Below are 18,277 nucleotides of genomic sequence, written 5' to 3'. Positions count from 1 at the left end.
CAATATATTACTCTCAAAAGAGCGAGCAACATCAGGAGACAACGAAAGAGGACTGAGAAAAAAGTGACCAATATCAAACATTGATATGAATTGGATCTTCTATTTCTTGAGGAAGCTAAAATTGTAGAGGAAAATGTACGCAAACTACTAAAGAAGGTTGAGAACTTGTGGAGGACTTTAATGTAGTGCATAAATTAAAATAGAGGATTCTGAAATTGAAATAGCATAAATTATTTTACTATGTTGGAGGATTCATAGAAAGCTGACTTTACCTATAAGATGCTTGTTCACAGGGTAGCATTAAGAAAAAATGTTTAGTTCATGTGAAGTGTCTTCAAGCATCTCATGAGTGTATAAAATATAAATGTGAAACTTAAAATGACCAGTATATGCTAAAAATGGTAAGGTATAAAAAAAATAATATAGATGTGCTCCTTTTTATTTACTCAGAAAGATCCTTGGGCAATTGTTTCCTCAAATGTGATTAGAATTTTCAATGAAATGTTGTCACATATATTATTGAGACAAAAAATCAATAGATTTCGATGAACCTAACGCTCACATAGAGAGAAGAGTAGAGGCAAAAACTTTAGTCTGTCCGAACTCTTTTGGCGTAACTCTCACTATGCAGCAAGAGAGTTAAATAGGAATTCTCCTCTGTCCCCTTAAAACACATAACCTTGCATGGTATGGGGCAGGCACTTGTGTTCTTATCTAGGAAAGACAAAATGAATATGATGAATGTCAAAGTAGAGAAGCCAACTTAGCGTTTTATCTTTATTCCACAATAATGTGGAACAATGATACCCATTAACTCTTCCACTAGTTTAGCAAATGAAAATTAACACATGTATGCTTGAAAAGCAAAGTAAATGTTGTAAATTATCTATTTCCCTGTAGCTGAAGCTGAAGAGTCTAGATAAAACCCAAATACATGAGTCTCTCCCTTCCAGAGAACCTGCTTAGGAAAGGATATCACAACTTGGATTTATCTCTAGAAGTGCATCAACAATTATTGAGCTTATTCCGGGAGAGTGTTGTATGTTCAAGCCCTAAAGGTTCTGAACCAAATCGAGCAAGAAGGGTAAGCTATTGTCCCACACAAAAGGGCAACCAAACAGTGAGAGGATCCGTAAATGAAGTTGTATAGCACTGGCCAAAATTTACTCCCTGAATCAATGATTCCACTCTTGGAAACATCGAGTACATTAAGCGTCCAACAAGACTTCAAAATTTCTACTAATGTTGCATCAGTAACATGTCTGCAACCATCTACGAGCAGACACTTCAGAGATCCCCCGTTCAGCTTAACTATGGTTGAAACTGATATGTCTGTAATATTGCCACACCCGCTTAAATTCACCTCCACCAAATTAGCTGAACAATTTTGAACAAGAGGGATTAGCCCCTCATCAATAATTCTAAGACGCACACTTCGATCTATATGAGTCAGTTTGCGACACAGTCCACCTACTACATCAATTGTAGTATTCCCTACTCCATGACACTTGGGAATAGCCAAAGCTACTAGTGAGTTACAACAAGAATCCACCAAAGTTAATGGATATTCTCCCACACCAATGCAGCTCACCAAGGAAAGAGTCTCTAGTTTTTTACAACAGTTAAAAAGTATACCTAGAGACAAATCCCTGATGCATAGGCCCTGGAGCCTTACTTCTGTTTAAACTTTTCCAGCTAAATAAAATAGAACTGCTAATCCATGATCCCCAATGAGTGGAGAATTTTTTAATACCACAATCTTCAGGTTCGGACAGTATTGACCCACAGTTCTGAGCGACTCATTCCCAATATTTGAACAAGAATCTATTGTTAAAGAGGTCATATTGGGACAGTTCTTCGCAATGTCCAACAAAGACTTGTTAGTAATTATTGGCCATTGGAAAAGATCAAGCTTCTCTAATAGATATCACCCATGAGCTATTTCAGATAAGCCTTTATCACCAACAAAAGACACATTCCACAAGGAAAGATCTCTAAGAGTAGGGCAACCTCGAGCAATAGCCGCAAGACCAGCATCAGTCACACCACGACAAGGATTGTTTCCCTGAATGGATAACTTTGCTAAGCCTCCATGATTTGTAGTTCAAATGGCAATAGCAGCAAGCCTGACATCAGTGGCTTCCCTGCCAAAAAGGGACCTGACAAGATATCCCTCACCTTCTATACCATTAGATTCTGCAATCTCATCCTTGCGAATGTTGCTTAAAAGCATAAGCCATCGCTTGGAAACACAAGCACATACACTTCTCTCTTGGCCACTGGGAAGACGTTTGAATACCTCAAAGAGGCATTCATCAGGAAGAATTTCAGCGGAAGGATGATTCCTCAGCTCAAAATTTTGAGAAGCGGTAGTGGCACAAATCCTCTCCCTAGAAGGAAAATTTACATTCCAATTTTGACCACGTGATAAAAGCAAAGATGATTGTCTTGAACTTGGTTATGAAGCTCGGAAAAAAGCACCATTTTCTGAAAACCAAAATATTAAATTCATCAGACAAAGATCGGAATAGAAACTTATAAATATTATATATCCATTTGTTTTCTTATCACCATCATATATAAACTATCACTTGAAAGAGGGAAAAAAAAGAAGATAAAGACACAAGCTGTGTTTAGTACGATTTCCATATTTTTCATGTTTGGTTGACTTCAATGTTTTGAAAATTATTTTCCAAATAATCATATTTTCTCAAAATTAAGGAAAATTACTTACCTCCAAAAATAATATGAATTTTTTTTTCCAAAACTCATTTTCAACTAACAACTGAACTATGGTTAGGGTTGCAACTATCTACAAGCAGAGACTTCAGTTACCAATTTTTCAAATTAGTATTGAGAATCGGTAATTAAGATGTGGGGTTGCAGTTTGGGTGTTGGGTCACGTGTTAGGGTGCCTAGGTCGGGTGTTGGGGTCGTATCCCATTTTGTGTGTTGGGGTCAAAATCAGATCTTAATTCAAATATTGGGTCCTTAAGTAAGAGTCGGGGTCAAGTCCTTGGTCAGGTGTCAGGGTGGGATACCAAATTGATCATAGCATTGTGTTCTGGTTTGGAGTTGGGGTTGGGTCCTGAATCAATAATTGAAATTGTTTTCCGGGTTAGAAATTAGTTTTCTAAGAGGTATATTCTACTCTGTAGCTGAAAAATATCTAGAAAATGTTTTTAATTCAATCAATTAGTTTCTAAGTTACATTATTTCATGCTCATTAAAAAATAATAATTTTTTTTATATAATGAAGTGTGATTTATTACCAGTCATGAGGTGGATTAGAATTGAAAATTTTGAAAATAATCTTTTTTTAATTACTACTGTATATAAGGAAGGATATCCAATTTTTGTAGTCTTCACATAATTTTCTTGTCATATCTATTCGAAATTTTACAAATTTGTAAGTACTCACATATTTGTTAAATCTTAAGAACTTTAATGATTTTCTACAATTCTTTAAAAAATGATGATCTAATGATTTCTCTGCTTGTAGATGGTTGCAACCCTAACCCAACACCTCAACCACCCTAAATCAAATCCCAGTTACCGATTCTCGATACTAGTTTGGAATCTGACTCATGATTCTCAATATGGGACCCAACTCACGCCTTGATTCAAGACCCACCTCTCGAGTCTAAAATTTACTATGGATCGATCCTCAATTTGGATGTCAAATCCTTGATAAGCATTCGAGGTCGAATTCTAGGTTTGGTGTTGGGGTGGTGATGTGAGTCGGGTGTTAGAATCTGGTTTTGGCTATAGAGTTGAGGTCATGTCACAAGTTGGTTGTCGTGTTCATACACATGCTCAAACCGCAAACCAAGGTGGAGACTGAAAAAGTGGGTTTGGTCCTAGTGGGGTCAAGCCTAATTGAAGAAAAATCCATGTGCCAATTTACTTGGCTAGGAATTAAACTTTGAAAGCAAGCTAAAATTTGTGGAAGACAAATTTTGTATTTCCTTTCTTTGTGCTTGGATCCTATGTTTGACCACCTATAAAAGGATGCTCATTCTTCATTGTTGAATTCATCCTAAACTCATACTAAAATACATTAGAAGAGTAGAGAATCAGTAGAGTGATTCTCTTAGATGTATTTGGGATCTCTCCCATTTCTTTAATAATATATAGGCAATTGTTCTTGGGTGGACATAGGATCATTCTGATCTAAACAACGTTAAATATTGTTGTTCTTCCTAGTTTTTATTTTTACATTTCTGCTAATAGGGGTTTTGTCTATGTTTGAGTGTCGTGGTAAGAATTGGGTCCTAGTTCGAATATCATGTCCTGAAACGAGTGTTGGGGTTAGGTCCTATTTTTGAAGTTCAGGTCCCAATTAAGGGGTCAGGGTCAAGTTCCAATTTGGATGTCGGTCCTTGGATGAAAGTCAGGAATGTCGGTTCGGTCCTCCTTCGGAATTCTGGCCTCGCATAAGGTGTTGGGGTCAGGGTCGGGTCCTAATTTGGAAGTTGGTCTTAGTTCAGATGTCAGGTCTCTAGTTAGAGTATCAAGGTTAAATCAGAAATCATGTGTTGGGGTGGGGTCCCAATTCAGAAGTCAGGTCTCTATTCAAGAGTAAAGTTTGGATCTTGAATAAGTTTTGGGGTTGAGTGTCGGGTTAAGGTCTTTCTTTAAAAGTTATGATTTGTATTGGGTTTCAGGGTAGGGTTTAGGTCATTGTTCAAAAGTCTGGTCCCATTTCAGAAGTTGTATCCCAAGTTAAATTTCAAGGTTGGAAACAAGGTCGGGCATTCGGGTAAGGTCAGGATTAAGAAATCATGTCCTAATTCAAGAGTTGAGGTTAGGTCCTGAATCAATAATCAAAATTGTTTTTCGGGTTAGAAACTATTTTTCTAAAAGGTATATTCTGCTCTGTAGCCGAAACAAATCTAGAAAATGTTTTTTATTCACTCCATTAGTTTCTAAGTTACATTATTTGATTTTCATTAAAAAATAATAATTTTGTTATATAATAAAGAGTGATTTATTACCGGTCATGAGGTGGATTAGAATTGCAGATTTTGAAAATAATTTTTTTTAATTACTGCTATATATAAGGAAGGATATCCAATTTTTGTAGTCTTCACATAAGTTTCTTGTCATTTCTATTCGAAGTTTTACAAATTTGTAAGTCCTCAAATATTTGTTAAATTTTAAGAACTTCAATTATTTTCTACAATGCTTTCAAAAATGATGATCGGATGAAAAAGGTAATATAGAACCTACAAAAACATTCATATAAATAATATTTTACCTTAAAAAGTTATTGTAAACATAAACATAATGTACGTTAGGATTTTAAACAAGATGATTCATAGAGAGACGTTATAGAAACATACCTGAAGACATTATCGCGGTATCTACTTGTTCAAACCTTATGTTATCACAATTATCAGCGGTGAGAAAGTGTCTACAAAACTATTTGATAACCCTAGTGAGGGGAATGGGATGACCACTTTATAGAAGCTGAAATTTAATCTTGATCGTCAATCAAATAACCAACCTAACATATGAAATTTGTTTTTCTTTAGACATTAGTTACCAACTTTACATTAATTGGGTCACAAATAAAATAAATAAATCAAAACATTTATTATAAAAAAAAAAGAGCAAATAATTATCCTAGCATTCAATTTCTATCTCAATATAGGTTTAATTATTGACTTAAAATATTAATTTTATAATATTATTTATTGTTTATTTATAATTTAATGTTTACTATTTTAAATTTTCATTTATTGATTAAATGTAAAGTTTATTTCTCTAGTTTGCTCTTCTAATTTTATGCCGTACATGCTGAAAAATTTAAGTACTAATAAAAATTTCACTTATGATAGGATTTTATTTAAAATTTAGAAATCAAATACAATTAACTTTTCGCATTGTTAAATACTATTAAAAGGAGTCAAAAATGCAAATTTTATTCTTCCATCTCAATTGAAAAAATGAGTTTCAATATCCGATAGTTAATTAATTAAATTTTATATGCATGCACTTTTACCATAAAATTATGCTAATAAATGATTATATATATATATATATGTACACACATATATATAAATGTACACACATATATATATAAATTAATAGAAATATTTTCTTTTAAATTTTAGATGTAATTGTAGCTGTCCAACTCACTAGTGATATTGTCCGCTCTAGGCCTAGACCTGGAAGAATTTAACATGTGTCACTAGTTGTTAAGGTATTGTTACTTATATACCCAACATCTCACCTATGTTTTGCTAATGTGGACTTTTTATCTTAAGATGGGGTGTCACATACACCCTCTCTACGAACTAAGAGTCCTCGCTAAGGTTTTGCCCTAATTTGATTAGACTCAGAACTCAGGTTTGTCCCTCCATATCAGAATTTGCCTAAACTCGGTTAAACTTGGGCACACATCGACAAGGCTGATACAACAGTGTCTCTAATACCATTTTCTAATGGCCCAATATGCTTTTGATATTGTCTGCTCTGGTCCATTACCCGCACGACTATAAAAGGTGTCACTAGTGGGCAAGATTTTTACTTATATACCCAACATATGTCAACAACTTAGATTTGTATTGTGCAACACAATATGAAGTTAGTATTGATATAAATTCACTAAAGTATTCATGTTTTCAACTATCCGCATTGTATCGACAAATACAAATTTCTTCACAAACCCTAAAAATGACCAAAATAGATATGCTAAAATAAAATTTAACTTTTAATAAAATTAGAAATTACATGATGAAGATGAATCACGATTAAAAGGCTAAAATAGTGAAAAAATTGTGATATGTGAGGAGATTTAAAAAAAATAACTCACTGATTGTGGATAAAGAGAGAGAAAGACCAAAAGTATAATTAGAAATAAAGAGAGAGAAAATCAAAAAAAATTGGCATGAATATAGGCCTTATTTTTTTCCATTGAGATTAAGACGCCTGAATCGGAATTAACATCTAAATATTAAGATGTGCATTAAGATATAAATGCCTAGATCTTAATGCACATCTGAATATTAAGATGTGGTCTCAAGATCTGAACACTAAATGATTAAGATTGTTCGTTTTCAATAGCTGAATGTGCATATGAAATTAAACATTATAAAATATTTTAAAATTTTCATTTCAATAAAAAAGTATTACTTTTTAATAAAGAAAATTAATGTTTATATTTGATTAAAAAATTATGTGATACGCAAATAAAAATTATATATCGATATAAAATTATTGTAACGTGATTTCTTTTAAGAATTCAACAGAAAAATCTTTTTATAAGAAATTATATCATGAACAAATATATATTTCATAACTATTATATAATATCAAAAAGTTCAATAAGTATGATAGATACTAGTCAAAAAATAATAAAGAAGTTTTCAAATCATCAAAGCTTAACATATATTATAGCTAATTAGAAATATTAAAGAATTCATATTTTTTCTCGAATGACCTTAATCCAATTCTCAAACTTGTGAACCTCCAGTGTCATCATGGTTTTTTGTAGATGTCACCTTCACAAAATATACTAACAAATGTACTATATAATTGTTCTTCCCATTCAAGTCCATCTAATTTTTCCTTTGCATTCTTCAAAGCCAGATGCACTATTTTTTTTAATCAATAACTCCAAAGCAGTACTCATCTTTTCATAAATTTCTTCCTCAAAACTTTTCTTTCAATCGAAACTGAAGATTGGGATAAAGAATTATTAGGAGCTCCATCATTTTGGTCACCAACTAGATATAGTTATAACTTGGACTCCACTCATGAACTCTTGTTGCAGTACTACCTTCAAAAAAATTGTACAAAAATTTGGAAAGGGTAGAGATGAAGTCTTCAATGTCTTTGGCCTAAACAAATTATATTTTCTTAAAAGGCCTCAGACATGTATATATAGTTGTTATATTTAATCATGAGTACTAATGTTTTACTCAAAAATATTGAGTTCTTGATAAACATCAATACACCCAAAAGAAATATTACAACAAGAGTTCTTGACAAAAATCAATACAACCCAAAAAATTGTTAATATAAAGAAAACACTTGTAAAGATTATAAAAACTTACCTGTTCAAGAGGAAAAAATTAGTGTTTGATTGAGAAAAGAGAGGAGGAAAGTTTGTGGAGAAAGAGAGAGCAAGTTGTGCAATGAGAGAGAGGTGACGTGATTTCTTTATTCTAGCGTGTTAATTAAATTTGAATGTTGTTAAGTCTCTCCTACAGATCTGATTCATTTAGATCTTTTCAAATCCATCCATAGGATTCTTTTAAAAAGAAACACATGGACTTAATGGACCGAATCTGAATGATTAAGATTCAAACCTAAAATCCATACACATTTAAAGGGCTGAATCTGAATGATTAAGATTTGGACCTTTAGTAAGTACAAACAAATGATGCCTAAATGTTCTAATGATGTGTAAATTTTATTTGCTATTTAATATTAAAATATATCCATGTATAATAAATATTTTAAACTATAATTAAGTGGACTAAATATATATATCGTTATTTGCTATGACACATAGTTTTTCGTTTTTAATAAGTGTGCATTGTCTCACAAATTCACTTAATATAAAATAGAGAGAGTATAAATTAAGACATTGAACAAATATCAAATAAATCATAAAAAAGGCACTGTTTAATTGTTGATTTCAAAGTCTCTTATTTTATTCGGAAAATGGTAAAAAAAAATACCCCTAAATTATAGGAAAAGTATAACCTTCATCCATCTTTTGGTCTACAAAAACCCTTCTACTCGTCTTTTTGGTTTAAAATACTCTTTCAATCACCTTTTTGGCTCATTTATACTCTGGAAACTAACAACCCTCTTTTTTAATTTTTTATTTATTCATTTTAAAAATTTATTATGTGTCATTCCTTCTCTTATTGGATGAAATAAAACCCCACGTCAACTAGATTATTTCCTATAATTTATATATGTGAAAACAATATACCTGTTAAGACCCCAAATATATATATATATATATATATATACTAGGTAAATTACCTGTGCTTCACACGAGATTGAACTATTTAATCAAGCTTACATATGATCATTCCGTAATATTCGTATTTTTGATACATACACTATATTGTCAAGAACATTTTATCTTAAGGAAAAGCGTTCCTCCGAAATCTGAAAGTGCCATATTTTTAAATTTTTTGTTTTTGTTATACAAAAATTATGAGTGATAGATAGATTAGATTTTAAGTATAAGAAAAAAGTTTTTGGTCAGAAGTAACGAAATTTTCTAAATTTCAAGAAGTTATAAAGAACAACATCATATGTTAAAGAAGAGACCAAAAATCCTCGAACAACAACACTCCCAAATAAAGTGGAACATCAGGTCTATACAAGAACAAAATTAACTATATTCAAATGGAGGACCTTCAGCTCCGTTCTTACGAACCTCCATCAATATTTTTTTATTATAGTATGATGTACCATGTATATGTTAATGACCCTAAAATTGTTAGTATCATAAAGTTTATTTCTCATTGTCTCGGAATATTCATTACTATTGCTTAGATTTTATATCACCAGCCCCAACTTATTTGGAATTGAACCATAGTTATTGTTATTGTTATAGTATGCAATCACAAAAAATAAATGAAACTATCAACCAAGAAATAGGTGGCATCTGTTTGAAACTGTTCACAACTGGATATTCTAAACCAAAATTTTGAAACATAACATATTAAAATCTCACAGCATAATATTGTGAGCACTGGAAATCACAAATATCCACAAATAATAATAAAACGACCTTACTTTCCTAACAATCAAGAAAAAGAGGCATGTTGCTTAACATATTTTTCAAAAAGAAAGTCTTTCGGTTTGTATCCAAGTTTACAGTTCACAAATTTAATTGAAAGAAGCCAAAAGAAAGAGTTATAACTTCTTTATAAAAACACAAAAGTCTTTATCAAAAGAAAGAGTTATCACTTCAGAAAAAATGATCTTTAACGGTAATTAATAGCTTAATTGTCGCTAAATATGTATTTTTAGAGGTAATTAGTATTCTCTATAATGTCCCTAATGTTCATAGCGATATTGAATGTAATGACAATTAATTAATATCGGTAAAGACTCTAGCACTCTTTGTTAATGTGCATATTTATTGCCGATAAAAATTACTTTTGTTATAGTGTATTTTGGACATCTGTTAGTTTCAAGAAAACTTGATCTCTTATTATGCCCAAAAACAAGAGAGAAAGAAATATGGCAAATTAGTAAACTTGTGATAAAAAAAGTGGACTAATTGTCTCTATACTACTCCCTCCGTCCTATTTTATGTGAGGTAGTTTGACTCGGTACAGAGTTTAAGAAAAAATGAAGACTTTTAAAATTTATGGTCCAAAATGAATGATAGAAATTTATGTGGCTGTAAATCATTTCATTAACGGTAAAATAGACATTTAATAGTTAAATTGTTTCTTAAGATAGAAATGTGTCATTCTTTTTTGGACTGACTAAAATGGAAAGTAAGTCACATAATTGGGATAGAGGGAGTAATATTCTAGGAAGAGTGCAATGACATACAAAATGTTTGTACCTAAGATAAAACAATCAAAATAATATACTAACCTTAACAAGCAAGAGAGCAATTTGTTTGGTTCTTTTAACAAACTTCATCAATTGTTCTTTATTAGTTATCACATATTTGTTGTTGTGTGCTATCAAATATAGCACAAACCACAAGCAATTTTCCAAAGAAGTATATGAAGAAACATGTACAAAGGGACAAAAGAGAAGATCAATTTTCAATCATCCTTGCTAGAATTTTTAACAGAGTTAAAAAAAAGTACACCAAAATAGCAAAAAGAAATTAGCAATAGATACATGAATCACTATGACATACATTAAAAGATTAAGCTTCATGAAATAGGTGGAAGAAAACTTTGAGGAATGAAACACACTTTATAAGAAGGTTAATTAATGTATTTGAATTTAAATCCCCCTAATAGCGGAAAAACCCTACAAATAATAGTGGCAGAAATAAAAGTTTTGTTTATGTAATGACCCTTCAGGTCATTTATGTACTAATGTCTTCTTTTTGTTGTTTAGTGCATTTCATTAGCAACCCCTAATATTTTATGACTAACTGAGACTGACAGTTTTGTCACATGGTTGTTTATTTAGATTCTGTGTAAGTATTCATGCTTTGGAGCTTCAAATTTTAACGGTTGACTTTGGTCAAAATTTTAGGAAGACAGCCTCAGATACAACTATGACAATTCCATTAGTTCTGGAACATCAAATTCGGTCTAGAGGGACCTTTAATATGGATCCCGAGGCTTCCAAGTGAATTTCAAGCCCACTTGCGTAATTTTACTTAAAATTGAGCTTGATCATGGACCCACTTATTATTTAGATGACCTCAGTTTGAAGTTTTGACTACTTAGTTCAGTCTATAATGCTGAAATTAGAAGGGGTAGCATATTTTATTTGTATGAAGAGGCTTCTGATTGAATCTCGAGCACGTAGTAGGGGTTTCTAAATGTATACCAAACGGGTTGGAAGTAGCCTAAGTCTAGATCATATTCCTCGTGGGATCGATCATAACCTCAGTTAGATTCTTTATTTGGGAACGACCGCTTATACTTCTTTAGGGAGGTGTAATTTGAGCGTATCAGAGGTCACTGGTTGTACAAAATGAAGCTTTCCCTTGAGGTATTTGGGTTTCCCTATTGGCCATCATAAGAAAAAGAAGGTGCATTTCTCTGATAAAAAAGATTCAAAGCAAGTTGTAGCTATGGAAAGGAAACCTATTGTCTTTTGGGGATAAAGTTATTTTAATCAACAATGTCTTACACAGTATTCCTATATACCTGTTATCTGTCATTAATCCTCCTAAATGTGTAGTATATGATATTCATAGAGTTTTTACTAAATTCTTATGGAATTTCAAGGAAGTGGGTAGAGCTACCCACTAGATTGCATGAAATGGTATTTGTGTACCAAAAGAAGAAAGAGGATTGGGATTTAAATCACTGTTTGATATTTCTAAGGCTTTATTTGCTAAACTATGGTGGAAATTCAGGACTACTAATACAATGTAGTCTAATTATATGTGGAACAAGTATTGCAAGAGACAAATGCCACAAATAGTAGAATGAAAAGGGGGATCAGAAGTATGGAAAAATATGTTACTGGCAAGAGATTTCTTTGATCAAGAGATATGGTGGGAACCGAAGAAGGGACATGCTAGTGTATGGTTTGATAATTGGACACAGTTGGGGCTTTGTATTTTCATATGGATGTTGAGCAGGATCATAGTAAAGTGAAAATTTTCATGCAATTGGTCAATGAAGATGGATGGGATCAGGCCGTGTTACATGCTAATTTTGATGAGGAAGTATGCAATCACATTGACAGTGTCATGGGAAATCAGGTACTTACTCAGGGTAGAGATAAACCTTGTTGGATTCCTAGTGGACCTCGACAATTCAAGGTAGGAACAACATGGGATTTGTGCAAACACATGAAGGAGCCTATAGAGAATATATCTAACATATGGATGAAAGGATTGCCTTACAAGGTGTCCTTCCTGTTATGAAGGATGTGGTTTAGAAGAATTCCTATTGGGGAAATTTTGATCCGAAGAGGCATTGCTGATTTTGTAGAATGTTGTTATAACAACAGTATATAAGAATACTTTGTACATCTATTTATTAATTGACATGATTCTAATCATATTTGGAAGTGGTTTAATGAAGTTGCATGGGTACAATGCCAGTTAGCACAGATTAAGCAAGTCTTGGAGGAGAAATGGAAGGTTGATTGTGCTAATAAATTGAAGCTTATTTTTATAGCAGTCCCTGCCTTTATAATATCACAGATTTTGAAAAGGAGGAATGTGATTAAACATGGGGGAGTTATGTCTAAATAATTATTCAATTGGACAAGAACAATATGCCAAAAATAAGAATAAAAGGAGTCCAAAATACTGGATGTAGGCTTCAGGTGAGCAGAATCAAGAAAGCTAAATATACAAACAACAACTGTGGAAGCATAAGGATACATTCAATATCAAAATATCTCAATACCTTATTTGGCAGCTGAAAATTTATCCTCTTTAATAGTGGTATCAACTCGATTGGGGTTCATTCTGTTGGAAGGAAAATCTGAGAGTTGTAATGATGGGGAAATGAGGAATGTATTGAAAATGATTCAAACCAACTCACACCTTTGTTCTAAGTACAGCTATGTCACATTCATGTTGAAGAAGTCTTCATTGGTGAGGAATCATGATGTCAGTGAGAATTTTTGACATCTAGATGATTACAAGCCGAACATGGAAGGTGTTCGTAGTGATACTGGTGGCCGGAGGTGCGTTTTTGGGTGTAGAGATGGTCACGACGCCGGCGCACACCTGGAAGAAAAATGAAGGTCGAGCTAAGGATTTTATCTTGTCGCTTTGCCTTTTCTTTCCTTCTCTGATTTAGACTAGTGTAGTTCAGGCTTTTTGGGTCTGGGCCACTTTTGGGCCTAGAACTTTGTAATTTTCTTACCATCTATCTTTAATAAAAAGCCCATTTTGGGCATCTTTAATAAAAACAGAATCTTCATTTCCCAACCAACAATTCAAATTAATAATATTTATAAATACTGAAGGAATTTTACAGAGCGTATAAATTATTATTATATTGTCACTTGACAGTAAATTTGAAGAAACATAAGGGACCACATATTCATAAAAGGTATTTCATTAAGGATAAATTACCTATATACACACTTTTTTTTCCATAATTTCCATTATTCCCCTACCAGTTTTAAAAATTTTCAAAATTTCTTATTTTAATCCCAAACCCCAAACGTTTGATACATAAATCCTAATTCCCAAACTAATGTTTATCCCTTCCTTATTTCACTACACAACTCACTCCCTATAGCACACCAAAAATAAAATCAAAATTTCAGAAAAATAATTTTTTATTTCTCAAAAATAAAGTTCCAGATCATAATAAAAAAAGTAAAAAAGGAAATTAAATTTTCAAAAAAACAGAATCCTTATTTCTAAAAAATCAAATTTCAGATTAAGAAAATAAAAAACAAGATCAAAGCAAAAAACTTATAAAAAAAGCAAAAAATAAATAAATAATAAACTAATTGAATCAGAAAAAAATTACATGTTCAATCAAGATTTGGAAAAACTCTTTTACTTTTTAGTGATGAAATTTTAAAAATCTTTACCAACTGATTGAGAATAATGTGGAATAAAGAAATAGGAAGAAGGATAACAACAAAAATAAAAATCAACTAATAGAAAGAAAATCAATTGATTGATATACCTTATCAATCACAAATTACATATTTATGGAAAAATATTTTGTTATTTAATTATATTGGGAATTTTATTTTATTTTTTTCCGTATTTGATTCTTTTATTTTTAAATAATATTTTAATTATTTCTTACATATTGTTAGAAATCTAATGTTATAAATAAAAAATTAGACAGTCGTATTAGATTTGCAATGTTTATACATGTTCGAGTTCTAAATTGTCACCACCCCGATTGTCGTGATTGGCAACCACAGTAACCCTCCGGTGGGAGAACCATTAATACTAATTATCTAACTCAAGAACTAACCAACTAAATACATTTAAAGATACTGAAGTAGGTTTAAATGTAGAACTAAAGGAAAAATAGGGAGTTCCCATAAACTCCAAAAGTCTAACAAAACAATTGCAGAATTAATGTCTAGAACATGAAAGTTAATGTACCAAAACATCTACTAACGACAAGTCTAAGAAAATGGGTGCAACCCCAAACTAAACATAAGAAGATCTAATTGTACTAGTCTAAGTTCGAATAGAAATGGACTAAACATAACGAGAACTCTTGGCAGCCTGGAAGAACTGGCTCACCCTGCAATTTGAATCAATCATTGGTCTTGTAAATGAGGTCTGTCAGTAGCCACCTGAAGATGCTCTGTAATCAACAAAGTAAGAGCAAGTGCAGTATCAGTACACAACCACAGTGTACTGGTAGGATCACACGACTATTCCAAAAAGGTGAAACATATACAAGTACCACAACATAATAAAACAGGCATATGCCGAACATATACAATATCAATCATCATATCAAGATCAACAAACAATTCCACGTTCTCAAAATACATCTGTATGACAAGTCATTTGCCCTCTCATGGAACCCACACCCAAACTGTTACTGTACTGGTACGTGGTACCCGATCCAAGTTAGTGTGCCAGACGTTACACCTGATCCCATATATGCGCTGGAACGCGGCACCCGATCCAAGTTAGTGTGTTGGAACATAACACACAATCCATTCAACAAGCCACAATCACAATCACAATGTACATTCTCATAATCATACAATCAAGTGTTGATTCATGCCATACATTCATTCATTCCTACTCATTTACTATTAGTGTAATCAATATTGCAATATTCGCATACATACATGCATTAAAATGGAGTAATTAACCACATACATCACACCAACATGAAATCACAACCATCACCTACCTCGAACAAAGCTTGAACCCTCCTAAGAAACTTGATTCTTCCATTTCCAGATTCTTTCCGCTTGTTCTTGGTCTACAAACAATAAACTCAATGCGAGGATCAATAATTAAGGTATAAATTCCCGAATTACAATCAATAGTATCAACCCTAGGCCAAACCCAGATCCCAATACCCAAATTATGATCCTAAGGTGCAGCTAGGCCATTTCCCACCATCTAAAACCATTCAAAACCGTCCCTCAACGATATGCAATCAAGATTTTACATTCTACGGATCGAAAGACGGAAGTGGGGAGTGAAAACCTTACCTTTAGCCTCAAGAATGGTGAAAAACTGTCAAGATATATGCCTGGGGTCGTCTCCTAGCTCTCAAAAATGAAATTTTCAGAATAATGACATATTTGGGGTTTATTTACGACTTAATTCGCGACTGGCCCGCTATGGCGGCCCCTATCCCGCCACAGCGGCTTCGCCCTGGCAGGAAAAATCCCGCCTTGGCAGCTTACACGAAAATAGTGAGCTAATTTAAGAGTTTAAAACCCCCATTTCACAACACACCTTCATCCCATGACACTTAGAAAATACCATTTCACGCTAAGATCAGTTTCGGGAGCTCTACTAGCCCGAATTTGATTTCGTAAAGTCGTACGATTTCCTTAACATCTTAGCTATCAACTCATGCGATCAAATTCATTGTTAGATCTCTCATTTGTTACCAGATTTCCCTAGACCTCGCTGACTCCGATTTCATCCAAATCTGGACTATGCTAAGAAATTTCAAGTTATTACCAAAAAGTTTTCCGGCCTGGAATTTTTCCCCGATGGCTATTTTATAACGATGGAAACAGGTCGTTCCAATAGATACCAATTTACCCATCACTCGTCCCCGAGTGACCAACTTAGGAAAACAGGCTAAAGTAAGAGTAGAGTAGTACCTGAATCGACAAACAACTGGGATACTTGTCTCCACTACTAGAAAATAGGTCTGTTGCAACACAAGAAAATTCATTGCCATAGACTCAAAGAGTGTTGCAATTGCATTATGGCAACGGAATAAGGTGTGTTGCATATAAGCCTATTGTGATATGTCTATAGTTACGGTTTTCTGGCAACAGTTGTAAACCATTGCAATACACTATGTATAGCAACAGTTATTCTTTAGTCTAGGCCGATACTATTCTATGGTTGCTGCACCGGCTGCGAACCGTTGCAAACGATATATCGCAACAACTTTATTGTACAGCTCGATCTAAGCTATTACAACGGTTCTGCTAAACTATTGCAACATTGTTATTAAGCTATTGCAATAGACTTTTTTAATGTTTATTGCAAGCTATTGTAGGCACTGTGTATATTCTTTATTTTTGAAATAAGCTATAATACAATGATAGAAAAAATTAAATCAATATGTACTTCAACTAGTAGCATCCATTTATCAAAGATAAAAACACATGATCTTGATTTACAATTCAAGAGTTAACATACATGATGTTCACAAAAATTAAGCCCAAACATAAAAATAGTCCTATATGTTCAAGAGTTGGCATTCATTTAAGTTCACAAAATTAGGCCAAAAGTAAAATAGTGCTAGAATGTTTGTAGATATATAGATAAAACGGGAATTCTCTTTAAGTAACGTCTTCACTGCTTTCATCCCCGCTTTGCTCATTTTGTTCACCTACAATTTCAAAAGGGTCAACAATTAGGAAAGAGGAAGTTGAAAATTGAAAAGGGAAAAGAAGACACACAACTCCTAATTTTTACTCTTTCTGGACATAACCTATACTACCACATCACTTTTTTTAAAAAAGAAAAATGCAAAGTTACTGATATTGTAGTTTGGTAGGGAGCAGAGAATTACAATAATGTGGACCTACCAAAGGAGGACAAAGTGTTCAAGAACAACGAGTAGATTAAAGATAAAAGGGGTCATGATGAAAATAACTCACAGGAAACCAAGACTCTAAGTGATAGTACTAACATAGAGAAGCTCTAACTGTTCATGAGGAGGAGCCAAACCTATCAGGAAACAACTTGAAAAATATAGCTATAATAGTGTACACGGATGAGGACAGTTTAGCAGCCAGTAAACACTTAGAAGAATTAGCATCAGGTGAAGAAGCTGAGAGGGAACAACTAAGTCAGAAACAAATTAGTTAGCTGATTACATTACAAGCATTGCAATTGAACAAGACAACTCAATCCATTACCACAGTTTTCAAGCTCTCCCACCAAAGGACGGAAGACATTAAATTCCAATAAATCATAAATTACAATCCTCAGAATCAGAACTAGAAAGATTACACAGTCATAAACATGATATTTGTTGATCAAAATAGAACAGTTAAACACAAGAGACAACAACAAATAGGGGCTACATGATGAGGCAATACAACAAGAACAAAGTCAGTCACTATACATCAGAAACAAACGATGAACCAAAAGGGTAAAAACCAACAAATAGGGTCAGTATATTTTTACTAGAAACCAACAACACCTAAAATCAACCTAGATCTTGAGCACACCTTTTAAACCTTCTTAATCAATTGATGTTTTAAGTTTAGTTCAATACTCCTAAACTATGCAAACAACAGTAACACTAATCTCGATAATATCAACTTCGATAAAAATAAAAAGATGATCGCAGTTGCACCAACAATAATACAAGAAGATTGCAAGTGAAGTAGCACAATAAAAAGAAGTAGAAGCAGATTAACATAATGGGCCATAAATGAAGATGAACCAAACAGAAAACTGCAAAAGCAGTAGCAGAAGAAA

At 32.9% G+C, this 18,277-nt stretch overlaps 1 pseudogene; it reads right to left on the bottom strand.

The window, feature by feature from the left end:
* Positions 1-962: 962 nt before the first annotated feature.
* The window catches only part of LOC102606388 (EIN3-binding F-box protein 1-like), an 18,232-nt pseudogene continuing 917 nt past the window's right edge, over positions 963-18,277 (bottom strand).

The sequence above is a fragment of the Solanum tuberosum genome, unplaced genomic scaffold (assembly GCF_000226075.1).
Source record: "Solanum tuberosum cultivar DM 1-3 516 R44 unplaced genomic scaffold, SolTub_3.0 scf00050, whole genome shotgun sequence".
Taxonomy (NCBI): Eukaryota; Viridiplantae; Streptophyta; class Magnoliopsida; order Solanales; family Solanaceae; genus Solanum; species Solanum tuberosum.
This window is presented reverse-complemented; position numbering and strand designations above follow the sequence as displayed.